We start from the raw sequence: 26,813 nt of genomic DNA, 5'->3' as shown, positions 1-26,813 counted from the left end.
GTTGAAAGTGTTTGACTTTTATTTGACTAAATTAGCTTTGTTGAATGCATTTGACTTTCATTTGATTCAAAAAGGTTTGCTTGAAAGTGTTTGACTATCATTTGTCTCAATTAGCATTGTGGAATGCAATTAACTTTCATTTGATTCAAGAAGCTTTGTTTGAATGTATTTGACTTTCATTTGATTCTAAAAGCTTTGATGAAAATGTTTGACTTTCATTTGACTCAATTAGCTTTGTTGAATGCATTTGACTTTCATTTGATTCAAAAAGCTTTGTTTGAATGTGTTTGACTTTCATTTGACTCAAATAGCTTTGTTGAATGTGTTTGACTTTCATTTGACTCAATTAGCATTTTGGAATGCAATTGACTTTCATTTGATTAAAAAAGCTTTGTTTGAATGTATTTGACTTTTATTTGATTCTATAAGCTTTGTTGAAAGTGTTTGACTTTTATTTGACTAAATTAGCTTTGTTTAATGCATTTGACTTTCGTTTGATTCAAAAAGCTTTGTTTAAATGTGTTTGACTTTGATTTGACTCAATTAGCTTTGTTGAATGTGTTTGACTTTCATTTGACTGAATTAGCATTCTGGAATGCAATTGACTTTCATTTGATTCAAAAAGATTTGTTTGAATGTCTTTGACTTTCATTTGATTCTAGAAGCTTTGTTGAAAGTGTTGAACTTACATTTGACTCAATTAGCTTTGTAGAATGCATTAGACTTTCATTTGATTCAAAAAGCATTGTTTGAATGTGTTTGACTTTCATTTGACTCAATTAGCTTTGTTGAATGTGTTTGACTTTCATTTGACTTATTTAGCATTGTGGAAAGCAATTGACTTTCATTTGAATAAAAAAGCTTTGTTTGAATGTATTTGACTTTCATTTGATTCTAAAAGCTTTGTTGAAAGTGTTTGACTTTTATTTGACTCAATTAGCATTGTGGAATTCAATTTACATTCATTCAATTCAAAAAAAACTTTGTTTGAATGTATTTGACTTTCATTTGATTTTAAAAGCTTTGTTGAAAGTGTTTGACTTTTATTTGACTCAAATAGCTTTGTTGAAAGTGTTTGACTTTCATTTGACTCAATTAGCATTGTGGAATGCAATTAACTTTCATTTGATTAAAAAAGCTTTGTTTGAATGTATTTGACTTTTATTTGATTCTAAAAGCTTTGTTGAAAGTGTTTGACTTTTATTTGACTAAATTAGCTTTGTTAAATGCATTTGACTTTCGTTTGATTCAAAAAGCTTTGTTTGAATGTGTCTGACTTTGATTTGACTCAATTAGCTTTTTTGAATGTGTTTAACTTACATTTGACTCAATTAGCTTTGTAGAATGCATTAGACTTTCATTTGATTCAAAAAGCATTGTTTGAATGTGTTTGACTTTCATTTGACTCAATTAGCTTTGTTGAATGTGTTTAACTTTCATTTGACTCAATTAGCATTGTGGATAGCAATAGACTTACATTTGATTTAAAATGTTTTGTTTGAATTTATTTGACTTTTGTTTAATTCTAAAAGATTTTTTGAAAGTGTTTGACTTTCAATTGACTCAATTAGCTTTGTTGATTGCATTTGACTTTCATTTGATTCAAAAAGTTTTGTTTGAATGTGTTTGACATTCATTTGACTCAATGAGCTTTGTAAAATGTGTTTGACTTTCATTTGACTCAATTAGCATTGTGGAATGCAATTGACTTTCATTTGATTCAAAAAGCTTTGTTTGAATGTATTAGACTTTCATTTTATTCTAAAAGCTTTGTTGAAAGTGTTTACTTTCATCTTACTCAATTAGCTTTTTTGAATGCATTTAACTTTCATTTGATTCAAAAAGCTTTGTTTGAATATGTTTGTCTTTCATTTGACTCAATTAGCTTTGTTGAATGTGTTTGACTTTCATTTGACTCAATTAGCATTGTGGAATGCAATTGACTTTCATTTGATTCAAAAAACTTTGTTTGAATGTATTTGTTTTTCATTTGATTCTAAAAGCTTTGTTGAAAGTGTTTGACTTTCATTTGACTCAATTAGCTTTGTTGAATGCATTTGAATTTCATTTTGATTCAAAAAGCTTTGTTTGAATGTGTTTGACTTTCATTTAACTCAATTAGCTTTGTTGAATGTGTTTGACTTTCATTTGACTCAATTAGCATTAAGGAATGCATTTGACTTTCATTTGATTCAAAAAGTTTTGTTTGAATGTATTTGACTTTCATTTGACTCAATTAGCTTTGTTGAATGTGTATGACTTTCATTTGACTCAATTAGCATTGTGGAATGCAATTGAATTTCAATTGATTCAAAAAGCTTTGTTTGAATGTATTTGACTTTCATTTGATTCTGAAAGCTTTGTTGAAAGTGTTTGAGTTTCATTTGACTCAATTAGCTTTGTTGAAAGCATTTGACTTTCATTTGATTCAAAAAGCTTTGTTTGAATGTGTTTCACTTTCATTTAACTCAATTAGCATTATGGAATGCAATTGACTTTCATTTGATTCAAAAAGCTTTGTTTGAATGCATTTGACTTTCATTTGATTCTAAAAGCTTTGTTGAAAGTGTTTGACATTCATTTGACTCAATTAGCTTTGTTAAATGCCTTTGACTTTCATTTGATTCAAAAAGCTTTGTTTTAATGTGTTTGACTTTCATTTGACTCAATCAGCTTTGTTTAATGTGTTTGACTTTCATTTGACTCAATTAGCATTGTGGAATACAATTGACTTTCAATTGATTCAAAAAGCTTTGTTTGAATGTATTTGACTTTCATTTGATTCTAAAAGCTTTGTTGAAAGTGTTTGACTTTCATTTGACGCAATTAGCTTTGTTGAATGCATTTGACTTTCATTTGATTCAAAAAGCTTTGTTTGAATGTGTTTGATTATCATTTGACTCAATTAGCATTGTGGAATGCAATAGACTTTCATTTGATTCAAAAAACTTTGTTTGAATGTATTTGACTTTCATTTGATTCTAAAAGCTTTGTTAAAAATGTTTGACTTTCATTTGACTCAATTAGCTTTTTTGAATGCATTTGACTTTCATTTGATTCAAAAAGCTTTTTTTGAATGCGTTTGCTTTCATTTGACTCAAATTGCTTTGTTGAATGTGTTTGACTTTCATTTGACTCAATTAGCATTGTGGAATGCAATTAACTTTCATTTGATTTAAAAAGCTTTGTTTGAATGTATTTGACTTTTATTTGATTCTAAAAGCTTTGTTTAAAGTGTTTGACTTTTATTTGACTAAATTGGCTTTGTTAAATGCATTTGACTTTCGTTTGATTCAAAAAGCTTTGTTTGAATGTGCTTGACTTTCATTTGACTCAATTAGCTTTGTTGAATGTGTTTGACTTTCATTTGACTGAATTAGCATTCTGGAATGCAATTGACTTTCATTTGATTGAAAAAGCTTTGTTTGAATGTCTTTGATTTTCATTTGATTCTAAAAGCTTTGTTGAAAGTGTTTAACTTATATTTGACTCAATTAGCTTTGTTGAATGCATTTGACTTTCATTTGATTCAAAAAGCATTGTTTGAATGTGTTTGACTTTCATTTGACTCAATTAGCTTTGTTGAATGTGTTTGACTTTCATTTGACTTTATTAGCATTGTGGAAAGCAATTGACTTTCATTTGATAAAAAAAGCTTTGTTTGAATGTATTTGACTTTCATTTGATTCTAAAAGCTTTGTTGAAAGTGTTTGACTTTCGTTTGACTCAATTAGCTTTGCTAAATGCATTTGACTTTCGTTTGATTCAAAACGCTTTGTTTGAATGTGTTTGACTTTCATTTGACTTAACTAGCTTTGTTGAATATGTTTGACTTTCATTTGACTCAATTAGCATTGTGGAATGCAATTGACTTTCATTTGATTCAAAACGCTTTGTTTGAATGCATTTCACTTTCATTTGATTCTAAAAGTTTTGTTAAAAGTGTTTGACTTTCATTTGATTCAATTAGCTTTGTTGAATGTATTTGACTTTCATTTGATTCAAAAAGCTTTATTTGAATGTGTTTGACATTCATTTGACTCAATTAGCTTTGTTGAATGTGTTTGATTTTCATTTGACTCAATTACCATTTTGGAATGCAATTGACTTTAAATTGATTCAAAAAGCTTTGTTTGAATGTATTTGACTTTCATTTGATTCTAAAAGCTTTGTTGAAAGTGTTTGACTTTCATTTGAATCAATTAGCTTTGTTGAATACATTTGACTTTCATTTGATTCAAAAAGCTTTGTTTGAATGTGTTTGACTATCATTTGACTCAATTAGCATTGTGGAATTCAATTGAGTTTCATTTTATTCAAAAAGCTTTGTTTGAATGTATTTGACTTTCATTTGATTCAATAAGCTTTGTTGAAAATATTTGACTTTCATTTGACTCAAATAGCTTTGTTGAATGTGTTTGACTTTCATTTGACTCAATTAGCATTTTGGAATACAATTGACTTTCATTTGATTAAAAAAGCTTTGTTTGAATGTATTTGACTTTTATTTGATTCTAAAAGCTTTGTTGAAAGTGTTTGACTTTTATTTGACTAAATTAGCTTTGTTTAATGCATTTGACTTTCGTTTGATTCAAAAAGCTTTGTTTAAATGTGTTCGACTTTGATTTGACTCAATTAGCTTTGTTGAATGTGTTTGACTTTCATTTGACTGAATTAGCATTCTGGAATGCAATTGACTTTCATTTGATTCAAAAAGATTTGTTTGAATGTCTTTGACTTTCATTTGATTCTAGAAGCTTTGTTGAAAGTGTTTAACTTACATTTGACTCAATTAGCTTTGTAGAATGCATTAGACTTTCATTTGATTCAAAAAGCATTGTTTGAATGTGTTTGACTTTCATTTGACTCAATTAGCTTTGTTGAATGTGTTTGACTTTCATTTGACTTATTTAGCATTGTGGAAATCAATTGACTTTCATTTGATTAAAAAAGCTTTGTTTGAATGTATTTTACTTTCATTTGATTCTAAAAGCTTTGTTTAAAGTGTTTGACTTTCATTTGACTCAATTAGCTTTGTTGAATGTGTTTAACTTTCATTTGACTCAATTAGCATTGTGGATAGCAATAGACTTACATTTGATTTAAAATGTTTTGTTTGAATTTATTTGACTTTTGTTTAATTCTAAAAGATTTTTTGAAAGTGTTTGACTTTCAATTGACTCAATTAGCTTTGTTGATTGCATTTGACTTTCATTTGATTCAAAAAGTTTTGTTTGAATGTGTTTGACATTCATTTGACTCAATGAGCTTTGTAAAATGTGTTTGACTTTCATTTGACTCAATTAGCATTGTGGAATGCAATTGACTTTCATTTGATTCAAAAAGCTTTGTTTGAATGTATTAGACTTTCATTTGATTCTAAAAGCTTTGTTGAAAGTGTTTACTTTCATCTTACTCAATTAGCTTTGTTGAATGCATTTAACTTTCATTTGATTCAAAAAGCTTTGTTTGAATATGTTTGTCTTTCATTTGACTCAATTAGCTTTGTTGAATGTGTTTGACTTTCATTTGACTCAATTAGCATTGTGGAATGCAATTGACTTTCATTTGATTCAAAAAACTTTGTTTGAATGTATTTGTTTTTCATTTGATTCTAAAAGCTTTGTTGAAAGTGTTTGACTTTCATTTGACTCAATTAGCTTTGTTGAATGCATTTGAATTTCATTTTGATTCAAAAAGCTTTGTTTGAATGTGTTTGACTTTCATTTAACTCAATTAGCTTTGTTGAATGTGTTTGACTTTCATTTGACTCAATTAGCATTAAGGAATGCATTTGACTTTCATTTGATTCAAAAAGTTTTGTTTGAATGTATTTGACTTTCATTTGACTCAATTAGCTTTGTTGAATGTGTATGACTTTCATTTGACTCAATTAGCATTGTGGAATGCAATTGAATTTCAATTGATTCAAAAAGCTTTGTTTGAATGTATTTGACTTTCATTTGATTCTGAAAGCTTTGTTGAAAGTGTTTGAGTTTCATTTGACTCAATTAGCTTTGTTGAAAGCATTTGACTTTCATTTGATTCAAAAAGCTTTGTTTGAATGTGTTTCACTTTCATTTAACTCAATTAGCATTATGGAATGCAATTGACTTTCATTTGATTCAAAAAGCTTTGTTTGAATGCATTTGACTTTCATTTGATTCTAAAAGCTTTGTTGAAAGTGTTTGACATTCATTTGACTCAATTAGCTTTGTTAAATGCCTTTGACTTTCATTTGATTCAAAAAGCTTTGTTTTAATGTGTTTGACTTTCATTTGACTCAATCAGCTTTGTTTAATGTGTTTGACTTTCATTTGACTCAATTAGCATTGTGGAATACAATTGACTTTCAATTGATTCAAAAAGCTTTGTTTGAATGTATTTGACTTTCATTTGATTCTAAAAGCTTTGTTGAAAGTGTTTGACTTTCATTTGACGCAATTAGCTTTGTTGAATGCATTTGACTTTCATTTGATTCAAAAAGCTTTGTTTGAATGTGTTTGATTATCATTTGACTCAATTAGCATTGTGGAATGCAATAGACTTTCATTTGATTCAAAAAACTTTGTTTGAATGTATTTGACTTTCATTTGATTCTAAAAGCTTTGTTAAAAATGTTTGACTTTCATTTGACTCAATTAGCTTTTTTGAATGCATTTGACTTTCATTTGATTCAAAAAGCTTTTTTTGAATGCGTTTGCTTTCATTTGACTCAAATTGCTTTGTTGAATGTGTTTGACTTTCATTTGACTCAATTAGCATTGTGGAATGCAATTAACTTTCATTTGATTTAAAAAGCTTTGTTTGAATGTATTTGACTTTTATTTGATTCTAAAAGCTTTGTTTAAAGTGTTTGACTTTTATTTGACTAAATTGGCTTTGTTAAATGCATTTGACTTTCGTTTGATTCAAAAAGCTTTGTTTGAATGTGCTTGACTTTCATTTGACTCAATTAGCTTTGTTGAATGTGTTTGACTTTCATTTGACTGAATTAGCATTCTGGAATGCAATTGACTTTCATTTGATTGAAAAAGCTTTGTTTGAATGTCTTTGATTTTCATTTGATTCTAAAAGCTTTGTTGAAAGTGTTTAACTTATATTTGACTCAATTAGCTTTGTTGAATGCAATTGAATTTCAATTGATTCAAAAAGCTTTGTTTGAATGTATTTGACTTTCATTTGATTCTGAAAGCTTTGTTGAAAGTGTTTGAGTTTCATTTGACTCAATTAGCTTTGTTGAAAGCATTTGACTTTCATTTGATTCAAAAAGCTTTGTTTGAATGTGTTTCACTTTCATTTAACTCAATTAGCATCATGGAATGCAATTGACTTTCATTTGATTCAAAAAGTTTTGTTTGAATGCATTTGACTTTCATTTGATTCTAAAAGCTTTGTTGAAAGTGTTTGACAATCATTTGACTCAATTAGCTTTGTTAAATGCCTTTGACTTTCATTTTATTCAAGAAGCTTTGTTTTAATGTGTTTGACTTTCATTTGACTCAATCAGCTTTGTTTAATGTGTTTGAGTTTCATTTGACCCAATTAGCATTGTGGAATACAATTGACTTACAATTGATTCAAAAAGCTTTGTTTGAATGTATTTGACTTTCATTTGATTCTAAAAGCTTTGTTGAAAGTGTTTGACTTTCATTTGACGCAATTAGCTTTGTTGAATGCATTTGACTTTCATTTGATTCAAAAAGCTTTGTTTGAATGTGTTTGACTATCATTTGACTCAATTAGCATTGTGGAATGCAATAGACTTTCATTTGATTCAAAAAACTTTGTTTGAATGTATTTGACTTTCATTTGATTCTAAAAGCTTTGTTAAAAATGTTTGACTTTCATTTGACTCAATTAGCTTTTTTGAATGCATTTGACTTTCATTTGATTCAAAAAGCTTTTTTTGAATGCTTTTGCTTTCATTTGACTCAAATTGCTTTGTTGAATGTGTTTGACTTTCATTTGACTCAATTAGCATTGTGGAATGCATTTGACTTTCATTTGATTCAAAAAGTTTTGTTTGAATGTGTTTGACTTTCATTTGACTCAATTAGCATTGTTGAATGTGTTTGACTTTCATTTGACTTAATTAGCATTGTGGAATGCAATTGAATTTCAATTGATTCAAAAAGCTTTGTTTGAATGTATTTGACTTTCACTTGATTCTAAAAGCTTTGTTGCAAGTGTTTGACTTTCATTTGACTCAATTAGCTTTGTTGAAAGTAATTGACTTTCATTTGATTCAAAAAGCTTTGTTTGAATGTGTTTAACTTTCAGTTAACTCAATTAGCATTATGGAATGCAATTGACTTTCATTTGATTCAAAAAGCTTTGTTTGAATGCATTTGACTTTCATTTGATTCTAAAAGCTTTGTTGAAAGTGATTGACATTCATTGGACTCAATTAGCTTTGTTGAATGCCTTTGACTTTCATTTGATTCAAAAAGCTTTGTTTGAATGTGTTTGACTTTCATTTGACTCAATTAGCTTTGTTGAATGTGTTTGACTTTCATTTGACTCAATTAGCATTGTGGAATGCAATTGACTTTCAATTGATTCAAAAACCTTTGTTTGAATGTATTTGACTTTCATTTGATTCTAAAAGTTTTGTTGAAAGTGTTGACTTTCATTTGAATCAATTAGCTTTGTTGAATGCATTTGACTTTCATTTGATTCAAAAAGCTTTGTTTGAATGTGTTTGACTATCATTTGACTCAATTAGCATTGTGGAATGCAATTGACTTTCATTTGATTCAAAAAGCTTTGTTTGAATGTATTTGACTTTCATTTGATTCTAAAAGCTTTGTTGAAAATGTTTGACTTTCATTTGACTCAATTAGCTTTTTTGAATGCATTTGACTTTCATTTGATTCAAAAAGCTTTTTTTGAATGCGTTTGCTTTCATTTGACTCAAATTGCTTTGTTGAATGTGTTTGACTTTCATTTGACTCAATTAGCATTGTGGAATGCAATTGACTTTCATTTGATTTAAAAAGCTTTGTTTGAACGTATTTGACTTTCATCTGATTGTTAAAGCTTTGTTGAAAATGTTTTACTTTCATTTGCCTCAATTAGCTTTGTTAAATGCATTTGACTTTCATTTGATTCAAAAAGCTTTGTTTGAATGTGTTTAACTTTCATTTGAATCAATTAGCTTTGTTGAAAGTGTTTGACTTTTATTTGACTGAATTAGCTTTGTTTAATGCATTTGACTTTCGTTTGATTCAAAAAGCTTTGTTTAAATGTGTTCGACTTTGATTTGACTCAATTAGCTTTGTTGAATGTGTTTGACTTTCATTTGACTGAATTAGCATTCTGGAATGCAATTGACTTTCATTTGATTCAAAAAGATTTGTTTGAATGTCTTTGACTTTCATTTGATTCTAGAAGCTTTGTTGAAAGTGTTTAACTTACATTTGACTCAATTAGCTTTGTAGAATGCATTAGACTTTCATTTGATTCAAAAAGCATTGTTTGAATGTGTTTGATTTTCATTTGACTCAATTAGCTTTGTTGAATGTGTTTGACTTTCATTTGACATATTTAGCATTGTGGAAATCAATTGACTTTCATTTGATTAAAAAAGCTTTGTTTGAATGTATTTGACTTTCATTTGATTCTAAAAGCTTTGTTTAAAGTGTTTGACTTTCATTTGACTCAATTAGCTTTGTTGAATGTGTTTGACTTTCTTTTGACTCAATTAGCGTTGTGGATAGCAATTGACTTACATTCGATTCAAAATTTTTTGTTTGAATGTATTTGACTTTCATTTAATTCTAAAAGCTTTTTTGAAAGTGTTTGACTTTCAATTGACTCAATTAGCTTTGTTGAATGCATTTGACTTTCATTTTATTCAAAAAGCTTTGTTTGAATGTGTTTGACATTCATTTGACTCAATTAGCTTTGTAAAATGTGTTTGACATTCATTTGACTCAATTAGCATTGTTGAATGTGTTTGACTTTCATTTGATTCTAAAAGCTTTGTTGAAAGTGTTTACTTTCATTTGACCCAAATAGCTTTGTTGAATGCATTTAACTTTCATTTGATTCAAAAAGCTTTGTTTGAATATGTTTGACTTTCATTTGACTCAATTAGCTTTGTTGAATGTGTTTGCCTTTCATTTGACTTAATTAGCATTGTGGAATGCAATTGACTTTCATTTGATTAAAAAAAGCTTTGTTTGAATGTGTTTGTTTTTCATTTGACTCAATTAGCTTTTTTGAATGTGTTTGACTTTCATTTGACTGAATTAGCAATCTGGAATGCAATTGTCTTTCATTTGATTCAAAAAGCTTTGTTCGAATGTCTTTGACTTTCATTTGATTCTAGAAGCTTTGTTGAAAGGGTTTAACTTACATTTAACTCAATGAGCTTTGTTGAAAGCATTTGACTTTCATTTGATTTAAAAAGCTTTGTTTGAATGTGTATGACTTTCATTTGACTCAATTAGCTTTGTTTGAATGTGTTTGACTTTCATTTGATTCAAAAAGCTTTGTTTGAATGCATTTGACTTTCATTTGATTCTAAAAGCTTTGTTGAAAATGTTTGACATTCATTTGACACAATTAGCTTTGTTGAATGCCTTTGACTTTCATTTGATTAAAAAAGCTTTGTTTGAATGTGTTTGACTTTCATTTGACTCAATTAGCTTTGTTGAATGTGTTTGACTTTCATTTGACTAAATTAGCATTCTTGAATGCAATTGACTTTCATTAGATTCAAAAAGCTTTGTTTGAATGTCTTTAACTTTCGTTTGATTCTAGAAGCTTTGTTGAAAGTGTTTAACTTACATTTGACTCAATTAGCTTTGTTGAATGTATTTGACTTTCATGTGATTCAAAAAGCTTTGTTTGAATGTGTATGGCTTTCATTTGACTCAATTAGATTTGTTGAAAGTGTTTGACTTTCATTTGACTCAATTAGCATTGTGGAATGCAATTGTCTTTCAGTTGATTCAAAAAACTCTGTTTGAATGTATTTGACTTTCATTTGATTCTAAAAGCTTTGTTGAAAGTGTTTGACTTTCATTTGACTCAATTCGCTTTGTTGAATGCATTTGACTTTCATTTGATTCAAAAAGCTTTGTTTGAATGTGTTTGACTTTCATTTGACTCAATTAGCTTTGTTGAATGTGTTTGACTTTCATTTGACTCAATTAGCATTGTGGAATGCAATTTACCTTCATTTGATTCAAAAAGCTTTGTTTGAATATATTTTACTTTCATTTGATTCTAAAAGCTTTGTTAACAGTTTTTGACTTTCATTTGACTTAATTAGCATTGTTGAACGCATTTGACTTTCATTTTATTCAAAAAGCTTTGTTTGAATGTGTTTGACTTTCGTTTGACTCAATTAGCATTGTGGATTGCAATTGACTTTCATTTGATTCAAAAAGGTTTGTTTGAATGTATTTGACTTTCATTTGATTCTAATAGCTTTGTTGAAAATGTTTGACTTTCATTTGACTCAATTAGCTTTTTTGAATGTATTTGACTTTCATTTGACTCAAAAAGCTTTGTTTGAATGTGTTTATTTTCAGTTGACTCAATTAGTTTTGTTGAATGTGTTTGACTTTCATTTGACTCAATTATCATTGTTTGAATGCAATTGACTTTCATTTGATTTCAAAAGCTTTGTTTGAATGTATTTGACTTTCATTTGATTCTAAAAGCTTTGTTGAAAGTGTTTGACTTTCATTTGACTCAATTAGCTTTGTTGAATATATTTGACTTTCTTTAGATTCAAAAACCATTGTTTGAATGTGTTTGACTTTCAGTTGACTCAATTAGCTTTGTTGAATGTGTTTCACTTTCATTTGACTCAATTAGCATTATGGAATGCAATTAACTTTCATTTAATTCAAAAAGCTTTGTTTGAATGTATTTGACTTTCATTTGATTCTAGAAGCTTTGTTGAAAGTGTTTAACTTACATTTGACTCAATTAGCTTTGTTGAATGTATTTGACTTTCATGTGATTCAAAAAGCTTTGTTTGAATGTGTATGGCTTTCATTTGACTCAATTAGATTTGTTGAATGTGTTTGACTTTCATTTGACTTAATTAGCATTGTGGAATGCAATTGACTTTCAGTTGATTCAAAAAACTCTGTTTGAATGTATTTGACTTTCATTTGATTCTAAAAGCTTTGTTGAAAGTGTTTGACTTTCATTTGACTCAATTCGCTTTGTTGAATGCATTTGACTTTCATTTGATTCAAAAAGCTTTGTTTGAATGTGTTTGACTTTCATTTGACTCAATTAGCTTTGTTGAATGTGTTTGACTTTCATTTGACTCAATTAGCATTGTGGAATGCAATTTACCTTCATTTGATTCAAAAAGCTTTGTTTGAATATATTTGACTTTCATTTGACTCTAAAAGCTTTGTTAACAGTTTTTGACTTTCATTTGACTTAATTAGCATTGTTGAATACATTTGACTTTCATTTGATTCAAAAAGCTTTGTTTGAATGTGTTTGACTTTCATTTGACTCAATTAGCATTGTGGAATGCAATTGACTTTCATTTGATTCAAAAAGGTTTGTTTGAATGTATTTGACTTTCATTTGATTCTAATAGCTTTGTTGAAAATGTTTGACTTTCATTTGACTCAATTAGCTTTTTTGAATGTATTTGACTTTCATTTGACTCAAAAAGCTTTGTTTGAACGTGTTTTTTTTCAGTTGACTCAATTAGTTTTGTTGAATGTGTTTGACTTTCATTTGACTCAATTATCATTGTTTGAATGCAATTGACTTTCATTTGATTTCAAAAGCTTTGTTTGAATGTATTTGACTTTCATTTGATTCTAAAAGCTTTGTTGAAAGTGTTTGACTTTCATTTGACTCAATTAGCTTTGTTGAATATATTTGACTTTCTTTAGATTCAAAAACCATTGTTTGAATGTGTTTGACTTTCAGTTGACTCAATTAGCTTTGTTGAATGTGTTTCACTTTCATTTGACTCAATTAGCATTATGGAATGCAATTAACTTTCATTTAATTCAAAAAGCTTTGTTTGAATGTATTTGACTTTCATTTGATTCTAAAAGCTTTATTGAAAGTGTTTGACTTTCATTTGACTCAATTAGCTTTATTGAATGCATTTGTCTTTCATTTGATTCTAAAAGCTTTGTTTGAATGTGTTTATCTTTTAGTTGACTCAGTTAGCTTTGTTGAATGTGTTTGACTTTCATTTGACTCAATTAGCATTGTGGAATGCAATTGACTTTCATTTGATTCAAAAAGCTTTGTTTGAATGTATTTGACTTTCATTTGATTCTAAAAGCTTTAATTAAAGTGTTTGACTTTCATTTGACTCAATTAGCTTTGTTGAATGCATTTGACTTTCATTTAACTCAAAAAGATTTGTTTGAATTTGTTTGACTTTCATTTGACTCAATTAGCTTTGTTGAATGTGTTTGACTTTCATTTGACTCAATTAGCATTGTGGAATGCAATTGACTTTCATTTTATTCAAAAAGCTCTGTTTGAATGTATTTGACTCTCATTTGATTCTAAAAGCTTTGTTGAAAGTGTTTGACATTCATTTGACTCAATTAGCTTTGTTGAATGCCTTTGTCTTTCATTTGATTCAAAAAGCTTTGTTGAATGTGTTTAACTTTCAGTTGACTCAATTAGCTTTATTGAATGTGTTTGACTTTCATTTAACTCAATTAGCATTGTGGAATGCAATTGACTTTCATTTGAAACAAAAAGCTTTGTTTGAATGTATTTGACTTTCATTAAAGTGTTTGACTTTCATTTGACTCAATTAGCTTTGTTGAATGCATTTGACTTTCATTTGACTGAAAAAGCTTTGTTTGAATTTGTTTGACTTTCATTTGACTCAATTAGCTTTATTGAATGTGTTTGACTTTCATTTCACTCAATTAGGATTGTGGAATGCAATTGACTTTCATTTGATTCAAAAAGCTTTGTTTGAATGTATTTGACTTTCATTTGATTATAAAAGCTTTGTTAAAAGTTTTTGACTTTCATTTGACTTAATTAGCTTTGTTGAATGCATTTGACTTTCATTTGATTCAAAAACCTTTGTTTGAATGTGTTTGACTTTCATTTTACTCAATTAGCATTGTTGAATGTGTTTGACTTTCATTTGACTCAATTTGCATTGTGGAATGCAATTGACTTAAATTTGATTCAAAAAGCTTTGTTTAAATGTATTTGACTTTCATTTGATTCTAAAGGCTTTATTAAACGTGTTTGACTTTCAATTGACTCAATCAGCTTTGTTGAATGCATTTGACTTTCATTTGATTCAAAAAGCTTTGTTTGAATGTGTTTGACTTTCATTTGACTCAATTAGATTTGTTGAGTGCATTTGACTTTCATTTGATTCAAAAAGCTTTGTTTGAATGTGTTTGACTTTCATTTGACTCAATTAGCTTTGTTGAATGTGTTTGACTTTCATTTAACTCAATTAGCATTGTGGAATGCAATTGACTTACATTTGATTCAAAAAGCTTTGTTTGAATGTATTTGACTTTCATTTGATTTTAAAGGCTTTATTAAACGTGTTTGACTTTCAATGGACTCAATCAGCTTTGTTGAATGCATTTGACTTTCATTTGATTCAAAAAGCTTTGTTTGAATGTGTTTGACTTTCATTTGACTCAATTAGCTTTGTTGAATGCATTTGACATTCATTTGATTCAAAAAGCTTTGTTTGAATGTGCTTGACTTTCATTTGACTCAATTAGCTTTGTTGAATGTGTTTGACTTTCATTTAACTCAATTAGCATTGTGGAATGCAATTGACTTTCATTTGATTCAAAAAGCTTTGTATGAATGTATTTGACTTTGATTTGATTCTAAAAGCTTTGTTGAAAGTGTTTGACTTTTATTTGACTCAATTAGCATTGTGGAATGCAATTGACTTTCATTTGATTCAAAAAACTTTGTTTGAATGTATTTGACTTTCATTTGATTTTAAAAGCTTTGTTGAAAGTGTTTGACTTTCATTTGACTCAATTAGCTTTGTTGATTGTGTTTGACTTTCATTTGACTCAATTAGCATTGTGGATAGCAATTGACTTACATTTGATTCAAAAAGCTTTGTTTGAATGTATTTGACTTTCATTTGATTCTAAAAGCTTTGTTGAAAGTGTTTGACTTACTTTTGACTCAATTAGCTTTGTTGAATGCATTTGACTTTCATTTGATTCAAAAAGCTTTGTTTGAATGTGTTTGACTGTCATTTGACTCAATTAGCATTGTGGAATGCAATTGACTTTCATTTGATTCAAAAAGCTTTGTTTGAACGTATTTGACTTTCATTTGACTCTAAAAGCTTCGTTGAAAATGTTTGACTTTCATTTGACTCAATTAGCTTTTTTGAATGCATTTGACTTTCATTTGATTCAAAAAGCTTTTTTTGAATGTGTTTGACTTTCATTTGACTCAAATAGCTTTGTTGAATGTGTTTGACTTTAATTCGACTCAATTAGCATTGTGGAATGCAATTGACTTTGATTTGATTAAAAGAGCTTTGTTTGAATGTATTTGACATTTATTTGATTCTAAAAGCTTTGTTGAAAGTGGGTTTGACTGTTATTTGACTAAATTAGCTTTGTTAATGCAGTTGACTTTCGTTTGATTCAAAAAGCTTTGTTTGAATGTGTTTGACTTTCATTTGACTCAATATCTTTGTTGAATGTGTTTGACTTTCATTTGACTAAATTAGCATTCTTGAATGCAATTGACTTTCATTTGATTCAAAAAGCTTTGTTTCAATGTCTTTAACTTTCATTTGATTCTAGAAGCTTTGTTGAAAGTGTTTAACTTACATTTGACTCAATTAGCTTTTTTGACTGCATTTGACTTTCATTTGATTCAAAAAGCTTTTTTTGAATGTGTTTGACTTTCATTTGACTCAAATAGCTTTGTTGAATGTGTTTGATTTTAATTCGACTCAATTAGCATTGTGGAATGCAATTGACTTTGATTTGATTAAAAGAGCTTTGTTTGAATGTATTTGACATTTATTTGATTCTAAAAGCTTTGTTGAAAGTGGGTTTGACTGTTATTTGACTAAATTAGCTTTGTTAAGTGCAGTTGACTTTCGTTTGATTCAAAAAGCTTTGTTTGAACGTGTTTAAATTTCATTTGCTCAATTAGCTTTGTTGAATGCATTTGACTTTCATTTTTTTCAAAAAGCTTTGTTTGAATGTGTTTGACTTTCATTTGACTCAATTAGCTTTGTTGAATGTGTTTGACTTTCATTTAACTCAATTAGAATTGTGGAATGCAATTGACTTTCATTTGATTCAAAAAGCTTTGTTTGAATGTATTTGACTTTCATTTTATTCTAAAAGCTTTGTTGAAAGTGTTTGACTTTCATTTGACTCAATTAACTTTGATGAATTTGTTTTACTTTCATTTGACTCAATTAGCATTGTGGAATGCAATTGACTTTCATTAGATTCAAAAAGCTTTGTTTTAATATGTTTGACTTTCATTTTATTCTAAAAGCCTTGTTGAAAGTGTTTGACTTTCATTTGACTCAATTATCTTTGTTGAATGCATTTGACTTTCATTTGATTCAAAAAGCATTATTTGAATGTGTTTGACTTTCAGTTGACTCAATTAACTTTGTTAAATGTGTTTGACTTTCATTTGACTCAATTAGCATTGTGGAATGCAATTGACTTTCATTTTATTTTAAAAGCTTTTTTTGAATGTATTTGACTTTCATTTGATTCTAAAGCTTTGTTGAAAGTGTTTGACTTTCATTTGACTCAATTAGCTTTGTATAATGCATTGACTTTCATTTGATTGAAAAAGCTTTGTTTGAATGTGTTTGACTTTCATTTGACTCAATTAGCTTTGTTGAATGTGTTTGACATTCATTTGACTTAATTAGCATTGTGGAATGCAATTTTACCTTCATTTGATTCAAAAAGCTTTGTTTGAATGTATTTGACTTTCATTTGATTCTAAAAGCTTTGTTGAAAGTGTTTGACTAGCATTTGACTCAATTAGCTTTGTTGAATGCATTTGACTTTCATTTTATTCAAAAAGCTTTGTTTGAATATGTTTGACATTCATTTGACTCAGTTAGCTTTTTTGAATGTGATTGACTTTCATTTGACTCAATTACCATTGTGGAATGCAATTGACTTTTATTTGATTTAAAAAGCTTTGTTTGAATGTATTTGAACTTCATTTGAATTTAAAAGCTTTGTTGAAAGTTTTTGACTTTCAATTGACTCAATTAGCTTTGTTGAATGCATTTGACTTTCATTTGATTCAAAAAGCTTTGTTTGAATGTGTATAACTTTCATTTTACTCAATTAGCTTTGTTGAATGTGTTTGACTTTCATTTGACTCAATTAGCATTGTGGAATGCAATTGACTTACATTTGATTCAAAAAGCTTTGTTTTAATGTATTTGACTTTCATTTGATTCTAAAAGCTTTATTGAAAGTGTTTGACTTTCAATTGACTCAATTAGATTTATTGAATGCATTTGACTTTCATTTGATTCAAAAAGCTTTGTTTGAATGTGTTTTACTTTCATTTGACTTAATTAGCTTTGTTGATTGTGTTTGACTTTCATTTGACAAAATTAGCATTGTGGAATGCAATAGACTTTCATTTGATTCAAAAAGCTTTGTTTGAATGTATTTAACTTTCATTTTATTCTAAAAGCTTTGTTGAAAGTGTTTAACTTTCATTTGACTCGATTAGCTTTGTTGAATGCATTTGACTTTCATTTAATTCAAAAAGCTTTGTTTGAATGTGGTTGACTTTTGTTTGACTCATTTGGCTTTGTTGAATGTGTTTGACTTTCATTTGACTCAATTCGCATTGTAGAATGCAATTGACTTTCATTTGATTAAAAAAGATTTGTTTGAATGTATTTGACTTTCATTTGATTCTAAAAGCTTTGTTGAAAGTGTTTGACTTTCATTTAACTCAATTGGCTTTGCTAAATGCATTTGACTTTCGTTTGATTCAAAAAGCTTTGTTTGAATGTGTTTGACTTTCATTTGACTCAATTAGCTTTGTTGAATGTGTTTGACTTTCATTTGACTCAATTAGCATTGTGGAATGCAATTGACTTTCATTTGATTCAAAAAGCATTGTTTGAATGTATTTGACTTTTATTTGATTCTAAAAGCTTTGTTGAAAGTGTTTGACTTTTATTTGACTAAATTAGATTTGGTAAATGCATTTGACTTTCGTTTGATTCAAAAAGCTTTGTTTGAATGTGTTTGACTTTCATTTGACTCAATTAGTTTTGTTGAATGTGTTTGACTTTCATTTGACTGAATTAGCATTCTGGAATGCAATTGACTTTCATTTGATTCAAAAAGCTTTGTTTGAATGTCTATGACTTTCATTTGATTCTAGAAGCTTTGTTGAAAGTGTTTAACTTACATTTGACTCAATTAGATTTGTTGAATGCATTTGACTTTCATTTGATTCAAAAAGCATTGTTTGAATGTGTTTGACTTTCATTTGACTCAATTAGCTTTGTTGAATGTGTTTGACTTTCATTTGACTTAATTAGCATTGTGGAAAGCCATTGACTTTCATTTGATTAAAAAAGCTTTGTTTGAATGTATTTGACTTTCATTTGATTCTAAAAGCTTTGTTGAAAGTTTTGACTTTCATTTGATTCAATTAGCTTTGCTAAATGCATTTGACTTTCGTTTGATTCAAAAACCTTTGTTTGAATGTGTTTGACTTTCATTTGACTCAATTAGCTTTGTAGAATGTGTTTGACTTTCATTTGACTCAATTAGCATTGTGGAATGCTATTGACTTTCACTTGATTCAAAAAACTTTGTATGAATGTATTTGACTTTCATTAGAATCAAAAAGCTTTGTTTGAATATATTTGACTTTCATTTGATTCTAAAAGCTTTGTTGAAAGTGTTTGACTTTCATTTGACTCAATTAGCTTTGCTAAATGCATTTGACTTTCAATTAGCTAATTGAGTCAAATGAAAGTCAAACACATTCAAACAAAGCTTTTTGAATCAAATAAAAGTCAAATGCATTCAACAAAGCTAATTGAATCAAATGAAAGTCAAACACTTTCAACAAATCTTTTAGAATCAAATGAAAGTCAAATACATTCAAACAAAGCTTTTTGAATCAAATGAAAGTCAATTGCATTCCACAATGCTAATTGAGTCAAATGAAAGTCAAACACATTCAACAAAGCTAATTGAGTCAAATGAAAGTTAAACACATTCAAACAAAGCTTTTTGAATCAAATGAAAGTCAATGCATTCAACAAAGCTAATTGAGTCAAATGAAAGTCAAACATTTTCAACAAAGCTTTTAGAATCACATGAAAGTCAAATACATTCAAACAAAGCTTTTTGAATCAAATGAAAGTCAATTGCATTCCACAATGCTAATTGAGTCAAATGAAAGCCAAACACATTCAACAAAGCTAATTGAGTCAAATGAAAGTCAAACACTTTCAACAAAGCTTTTAAAATAAAATGAAAGTCAAATACATTCAAACAAAGCTTTTTGAATAAAATGAAAGTCAATTGCATTCCACAATACTAAATGAGTCAAATGAAAGTCAAACACATTTAACAAAGCAAATTGAGTCAAATGAAAGTCAAACACATTCAAACAAAGCTTTTTGAATCAAATGAAAGTCAAACACTTTCAACAAAGCTTTTAGAATAAAATAAAAGTCAAATACATTCAAACAAAGCTTTTTTTAATCAAATGAAAGTCAATTGCATTCCACAATGCTAATCGAGTCAAATAAAAGTCAAACACATTCAATAAAGCTAATTGAGTCAAATGAAAGTCAAACACATTCAAACAAAGCTTTTTGAATCAAATGAAAGTCAAATGCATTCAACAAAGTTAATTGACTCAAATGAAAGTCAAACACTTTCAACAAAGCTTTTAAGATCAAATGAAAGTCAAATACATTCAAACAAAGCTTTTTGAATTAAATTAAAGTCAATTGCATTCACAATTCTAATTGAATCAAATGAAAAGTCAAACACATTCACCAAAGCTAATTGAGTCAAATGAAAGTCAAACACATTCAAACAAAGCTAATTGAGTCAAATGAAAGTCACACACTTTTAACAAAGCTTTTCGAATCAAATGAAAGTCAAATACATTCAAACAAAGCTTTTTGAATCAAATGAAAGTCAATTGCATTCCACAATGCTAATTGAGTCAAATGAAAGTCAAACACATTTAACAAAGCTAATTGAGTTAAATGAAAGTTAAACACATTCAAACAAAGATTTTTGAATCAAATAAGAGGCAAATGCATTAAATACAGCTAATTGAGATAAATGAAAGTCAAACACTGTCAATAAAACTTTTAGAATCAAATTAAAGTCAAATACATTCAAACAAAGCTTTTTTAATCAAATGAAATCAATTGCATTCCACAATGCTAATTGAGTCAAATGAAATTCAAACACATTCACCAAAGCTAATTGAGTCAAATGAAAGTGAAACACATTCAAACAAAGCTTTTTTAATCAAATGAAAGTCAAATGCATTCAACAAAGCTAATTGACTCAAATGAAAGTTAAACACTTTCAACAAAGCTTTTAAGATCAAATGAAAGTCAAATACATTCAAACAAAAGCTTTTTGAGTTAAATGAAAGTCAATTGCATTCCACAATGCTAATTGAGTCAAATGAAAGTCAAACACATTCACCAAAGCTAATTGAGTCAAATGAAAGTCAAACACATTCAACAAAGCTAATTGAGTCAAATGAAAGTCAAACACATTCAAACAAAGCTTTTTGAATCAAATGAAAGTCAAATACTTTCAACAAAGCTTTTAGAATCAAATGAAAGTCAAATACATTCAAACAAAGCTTTTTGAATCAAATAAATGTCAATTGCATTCCACAATGCTAATTGAGTCAAATGAAATTCAAACACATTCACCAAAGCTAATTGAGTCAAATGAAAGTTAAAGACATTCAAACAAAGCTTTTTGAATCAAATTAAAGTCAAATGCATTCAATAAAGCTAATTGAGTCAAATGAAAGTCAAACACTTTCAACAAAGCTTTGAGAATCAAATGAAAGTCAAATACATTAAAACAAAGCTTTTTGAATCAAATGAAAGTCAATTGCATTCCACATTGCTAATTGAGTCAAATGAAAGTCAAACACATTCAACAAAGCTAATTGAGTCAAATGAAAGTGAAACACATTCAAACAAAGCTTTTTGAATCAAATGAAAGTCTAATGCATTCAACAAAGCTAATTGAGTCAAATGAAAGTCAAACACTTTCAACAAAGCTTTTAGAATCAAACTAAAGTCAAATACATTCAAACAAAGCTTTTTAAATCAAATGAAAGTCAATTGCATTCCACAATGCTAATTGAGTCAAATAAAAGTCAAACACATTCAACAAAGCTAATTGAGTCAAATGAAAGTCAAGCACATTTAAACAAAGCTTTTTGAATCAAATGAAAGTCAAATGCATTCAACAAAGCTAATTAAGTCAAATCAAAGTCAAACACTTTCAACAAAGCTTTTAAGATCAAATGAAAGTCAAATACATTCAAACAAAGCTTTTTAAATTAAATTAAAGTCAATTGCATTCCACAATGCTAAATGAGTCAAATGAAAGTCAAATACATTCAACAAAGCTAATTGGGTCAAATGAAAGTCAAACACATTTAAACAAAGCTTTGTGAATCAAATGAAAGTCAATTGCATTCCACAATGCTAATAGAGTCAAATGAAAGTCAAACACATTTAACAAATCTAATTGAGTCAAATGAAAGTCCAACACATTCAAACAAAGCTTTTTGCATCAAATGAAAGTCAAACACTTTCAACAAAGCTTTTAGAATCAAATGAAAGTCAAATACATTCAAACAAAGCTTTTTGAATCAAATGAAAGTCAACTGCATTCCACAATGCTAATTGAGTCAAATAAAAGTCAAACACATTCAACAAAGCTAATTGAGTCAAATGAAAGTCAAACACATTTAAACAAAGCTTTTTGAATCAAATGAAAGTCAAATGCATTCAACAAAGCTAATTAAGTCAAATCAAAGTCAAACACTTTCAACAAAGCTTTTAAGATCAAATGAAAGTCAAATACATTCAAACAAATCTTTTTTAATCAAATGAAAGTCAATTGCATTCTACAATGCGAATTGAGTCAAATGAAAGTCAAACACATTCAACAAAGCCAAATGAGTCAAACAAAAGTCAACCACATTCAAACAAAGCTTTTTGAATTAAATGAAAGTCAAATGCATTCAACAAAGCTAATCGAGTCAAATGAAAGTCAAACACTTTCAACAAATCTTTTAGAATCAATTGAAAGTCAAATACATTCAAACAAAGCTTTTTCAATCAAATGAAAGTCAATTGCATTACACAATGCTAATTGAGTAAAATGAAAGTCAAACACATTCAACAAAGCTAATTGAGTCAAATGAAAGTTTAACACATTCAAACAAAGCTTTTTGAATCAAATGAAAGTCAATGCATTCAACAAAGCTAATTGAGTCAAATGAAAGTCAAACACTTTCAACAAAGCTTTTAGAATCACATGAAAGTCAAATACATTCAAACAAAGATTTTTGAATCAAATGAAAGTCAATTGCATTCGACAATGCTAATTGAGTCAAATGAAAGTCAAACACTTTCAACAAAGCTTTTAAAATAAAATGAAAGTCAAATGCATTCCACAAAGCTAATTGAGTCAAATGAAAGTCAAACACTTTCAACAAAGCTTTTAAAATAAAATGAAAGTCAAATTCATTCAAACAAAGCTTTTAAAATCAAATAAAAGTCAAGTGCATTCCACAATGCTAATTGAGTCAAATAAAAGTCAAACACATTCAACAAAGCTAATTGAGTCAAATGAAAGTCAAACACATTCAAACAAAGCTTTTTGAATCAAATGAAAGTCAAATGCATTCAACAAAGCTAATTGACTCAAATGAAAGTCAAACACTTTCAACAAAGCTATTAAGATCAAATGAAAGTCAAATACATTCAAACAAAGATTTTTTAATTAAATGAAAGTCAATTGCATTCCACAATGCTAATTGAGTCAAATGAAAGTCAAAGACATTCACCAAAGCTAATTATGTCAAAAGTAAGCCAAACACATTCAAACAAAGCTTTTTGAATCAAATGAAAGTTAAATGCATTCAACAAAGCTAATTGAGTCAAATGAAAGTCAAACACTTTCAACAAAGCTTTTAGAATCAAATGAAAGTCAAATACATTCAAACAAAGCTTTTTGAATCAAATGAAAGTCAATTGCATTCCACGATGCTAATCGAGTCAAATGAAAGTCAAACATATTCAACAAAGCTAATTGAGTCAAATGAAAGTGAAACACATTCAAAAAAAGCTTTTTGAATCAAATGAAAGTTAAAAGCATTCAACAAAGCTAATTGAGTTAAATGAAAGTCAAACATTTTCAACGAAGCTTTTAAGATCAAATGAAAGTCAAATACATTCAAACAAAGCTTTCTTAATTAAATGAAAGTCAATTGCATTCCACAATGCTAATTGAGTGAAATGAAATTTAAAGACATTCACCAAAGCTAATTATGTCTAATGAAAGTCAAACACATTCAAACAAAGCTTTTTGAATCAAATGAAAGTCAAATGCATTCAACAAGGCTAATTGAGTCAAATGAAAGTCAAACATATTCAAACAAAGCTTTTTGAATCAAATGAAAGACAAATGCATTCAACAAACTAATTGAGTCAAATGAAAGTCAAAAACTTTCAACAAAGCTTTTAGAATCAAATGGAAGTGAAATACATTAAAACAAAGCTTTTTGAATCAAATGAAAGTCAATTGCATTCCACAATGCTAATTGAGTCAAATGAAAGTCAAACACATTCAACAAAGCTTTTAGAATCAAATGAAAGTCAAATACATTCAAACAAAGCTTTTTGAATCAAATGAAAGTCAATTGCATTCCACAATGCTAATTGAGTCAAATGAAACTCAAGCACATTCAACAAAGCCAATTGAGTCAAATAAAAGTCAAACACATTCAAACAAAGCAATTTGAATCAAATGAAAGTCAAATGCATTCTACAAAGCTAATTGAGTGAAATGAAAGTCAAACACTTTCAACAAAGATTTTAGAATAAAATGAAAGTCAAATACATTCAAACAAAGCTTTTAGAATCAAATGAAAGTCAATTGCATTCCACAATGCTAATTGAGTCAAATGAATGTCAAACACATTCAACAAAGCTAATTGAGTCAAATGAAAGTCAAACACATTCAAACAAAGCTTTTTGAATCAAATGAAAGTCAAATGCATTCAACAAAGCTAATTGAGTCAAATGAAAGTCAAACATTTTCAACAAATCTTTTAGAATCAAATGAAAGTCAAATACATTTAAACAAAACTTTTTGAATCAAATGAAAGTCAATTGCATTCCACAATGCTAATTGAGTAAAATGAAAGTCAAACACATTCAACAAAGCTAATAGAGTCAAATGAAAGTCAAACACATTCAAACAAAGCGTTTTGAATCAAATGAAAGTCAAATGCATTCAACAAAGCTAATTGAGTCAAATGAAAGTCAAACACTTTCAACAAAGCTTTTAGAATCAAATGAAAGTCAAATACATTCAAACAAAGCTTTTTGAATCAAATGAAAGTCAATTGCATTCCACAATGCTAATTGAGTAAAATGAAAGTCAAACACATTCAACAAAATTAATTAAGTCCAATGAAAGTCAAACACATTCAAACAAAGCTTTTTGAATCAAATGAAAGTCAAATGCATTCAACAAAGCTAATTGAGTCAAATGAAAGTCAAACACTTTCAACATAGCTTTTAGAATAAAATGAAAGTCAAATACATTCAAACAAAGCTTTTTGAATCAAATGAACGTCAATTGCATTCCACAATCCTAATTGAGTCAAATGAAAGTCAAACACATTCAACAAAGCTAAATGAGTCAAATGAAAGTCAAACACATTCAAACAAAGCTTTTTGAATCTAATGAAAGTCAAATGCATTCAACAAAGCTAATTGAGTCAAATGAAAGTCAAACTTTTTCAACAAATCTTTTAGAATCAAATGAAAGTCAAATACATTCAAACAAAGCTTTTTGAATCAAATGAAAGTCAATTGCACTCCACAATGCTAATTGAGTCAAAAGAAAGTCAAACACATTCAACAAAGATAATTGAGTCAAATGAAAGTCAAACACATTCAAACAAAGCTTTTTGAATCAAATGAAAGTCAAATGCATTCAACAAAGCTAATTGAGTCAAATGAAAGTCAAACACTTTCACAAAGCTTTTAAGATCAAATGAAAGTCAAATACAATTAAACAAAGCTTTTTTAATTAAATGAAAGTCAATTGCATTCCACAATGCTAATTGAGTCAAATGAAAGTCAAACACATACACCAAAGCTAATTAAGTCAAACGAAAGTCAAACACATTCAAACAAAGCTTTTTGAATCAAATAAAAGTCAAATGCATTCAACAAAGCTAATTGAGTCAAATGAAAGTCAAACATTTTCAACAAAGCTTTTAGAATCAAATGAAAGTCAAATACATTGAAACAAAGCTTTTTGAATCAAATGAAAGTCAATTGCATCCCACAATGCTAATTGAGTCAAATGAAACTCAAGCACATTCAACAAAGCCAATTGAGTCAAATAAAAGTCAAACACATTCAAACAAAGCAATTTGAATCAAATGAAAGTCAAATGCATTCAACAAAGCTAATTGAGTGAAATGAAAGTCAAACACTTTCAACAAAGATTTTAGAATAAAATGAAAGTCAAATACATTCAAACAAAGCTTTTAGAATCAAATGAAAGTCAATTGCATTCCACAATGCTAATTGAGTCAAATGAATGTCAAACACATTCAACAAAGCTAATTGAGTCAAATGAAAGTCAAACACATTCAAACAAAGCTTTTTGAATCAAATGAAAGTCAAACCCTTTCAACAAAGCTTTTAGAATCAAATGCAAGTCAAATACATTCAAACAAAGCTTTTTGAATCAAATGAAAGTCAATTGCACTCCACAATGCTAATTGAGTCAAAAGAAAGTCAAACACATTCAACAAAGATAATTGAGTCAAATGAAAGTCAAACACATTCAAACAAAGCTTTTTGAATCAAATGAAAGTCAAATGCATTCAACAAAGCTAATTGAGTGAAATGAAAGTCAAACACTTTCAACAAAGATTTTAGAATAAAATGAAAGTCAAATACATTCAAACAAAGCTTTTAGAATCAAATGAAAGTCAATTGCATTCCACAATGCTAATTGAGTCAAATGAATGTCAAACACATTCAACAAAGCTAATTGAGTCAAATGAAAGTCAAACACATTCAAACAAAGCTTTTTGAATCAAATGAAAGTCAAACCCTTTCAACAAAGCTTTTAGAATCAAATGCAAGTCAAATACATTCAAACAAAGCTTTTTGAATCAAATTAAAGTCAATTGCATTCCACAATGCTAATTGAGTCAAATGAATGTCAAACACATTCAACAAAGCTAATTGAGTCAAATGAAAGTCAAACACATTCAAACAAAGCTTTTTGAATCAAATGAAAGTCAAACACTTTCAACAAAGCTTTTAGAATCAAATGCAAGTCAAACACATTCAAACAAAGCTTTTTGAATCAAATAAAAGTCAAATGCATTCAACAAAGCTAATTGAGTCAAATGAAAGTCAAACATTTTCAACAAAGCTTTTAGAATCAAATGAAAGTCAAATACATTGAAACAAAGCTTTTTGAATCAAATGAAAGTCAATTGCATTCCACAATGCTAATTGAGTCAAATGAAACTCA

This window comes from Chenopodium album, chromosome 20, assembly GCF_948465745.1.
Source record: "Chenopodium album chromosome 20, dcCheAlbu1.1, whole genome shotgun sequence".
Lineage (NCBI taxonomy): Eukaryota > Viridiplantae > Streptophyta > Magnoliopsida > Caryophyllales > Amaranthaceae > Chenopodium > Chenopodium album.
This window is presented reverse-complemented; position numbering follows the sequence as displayed.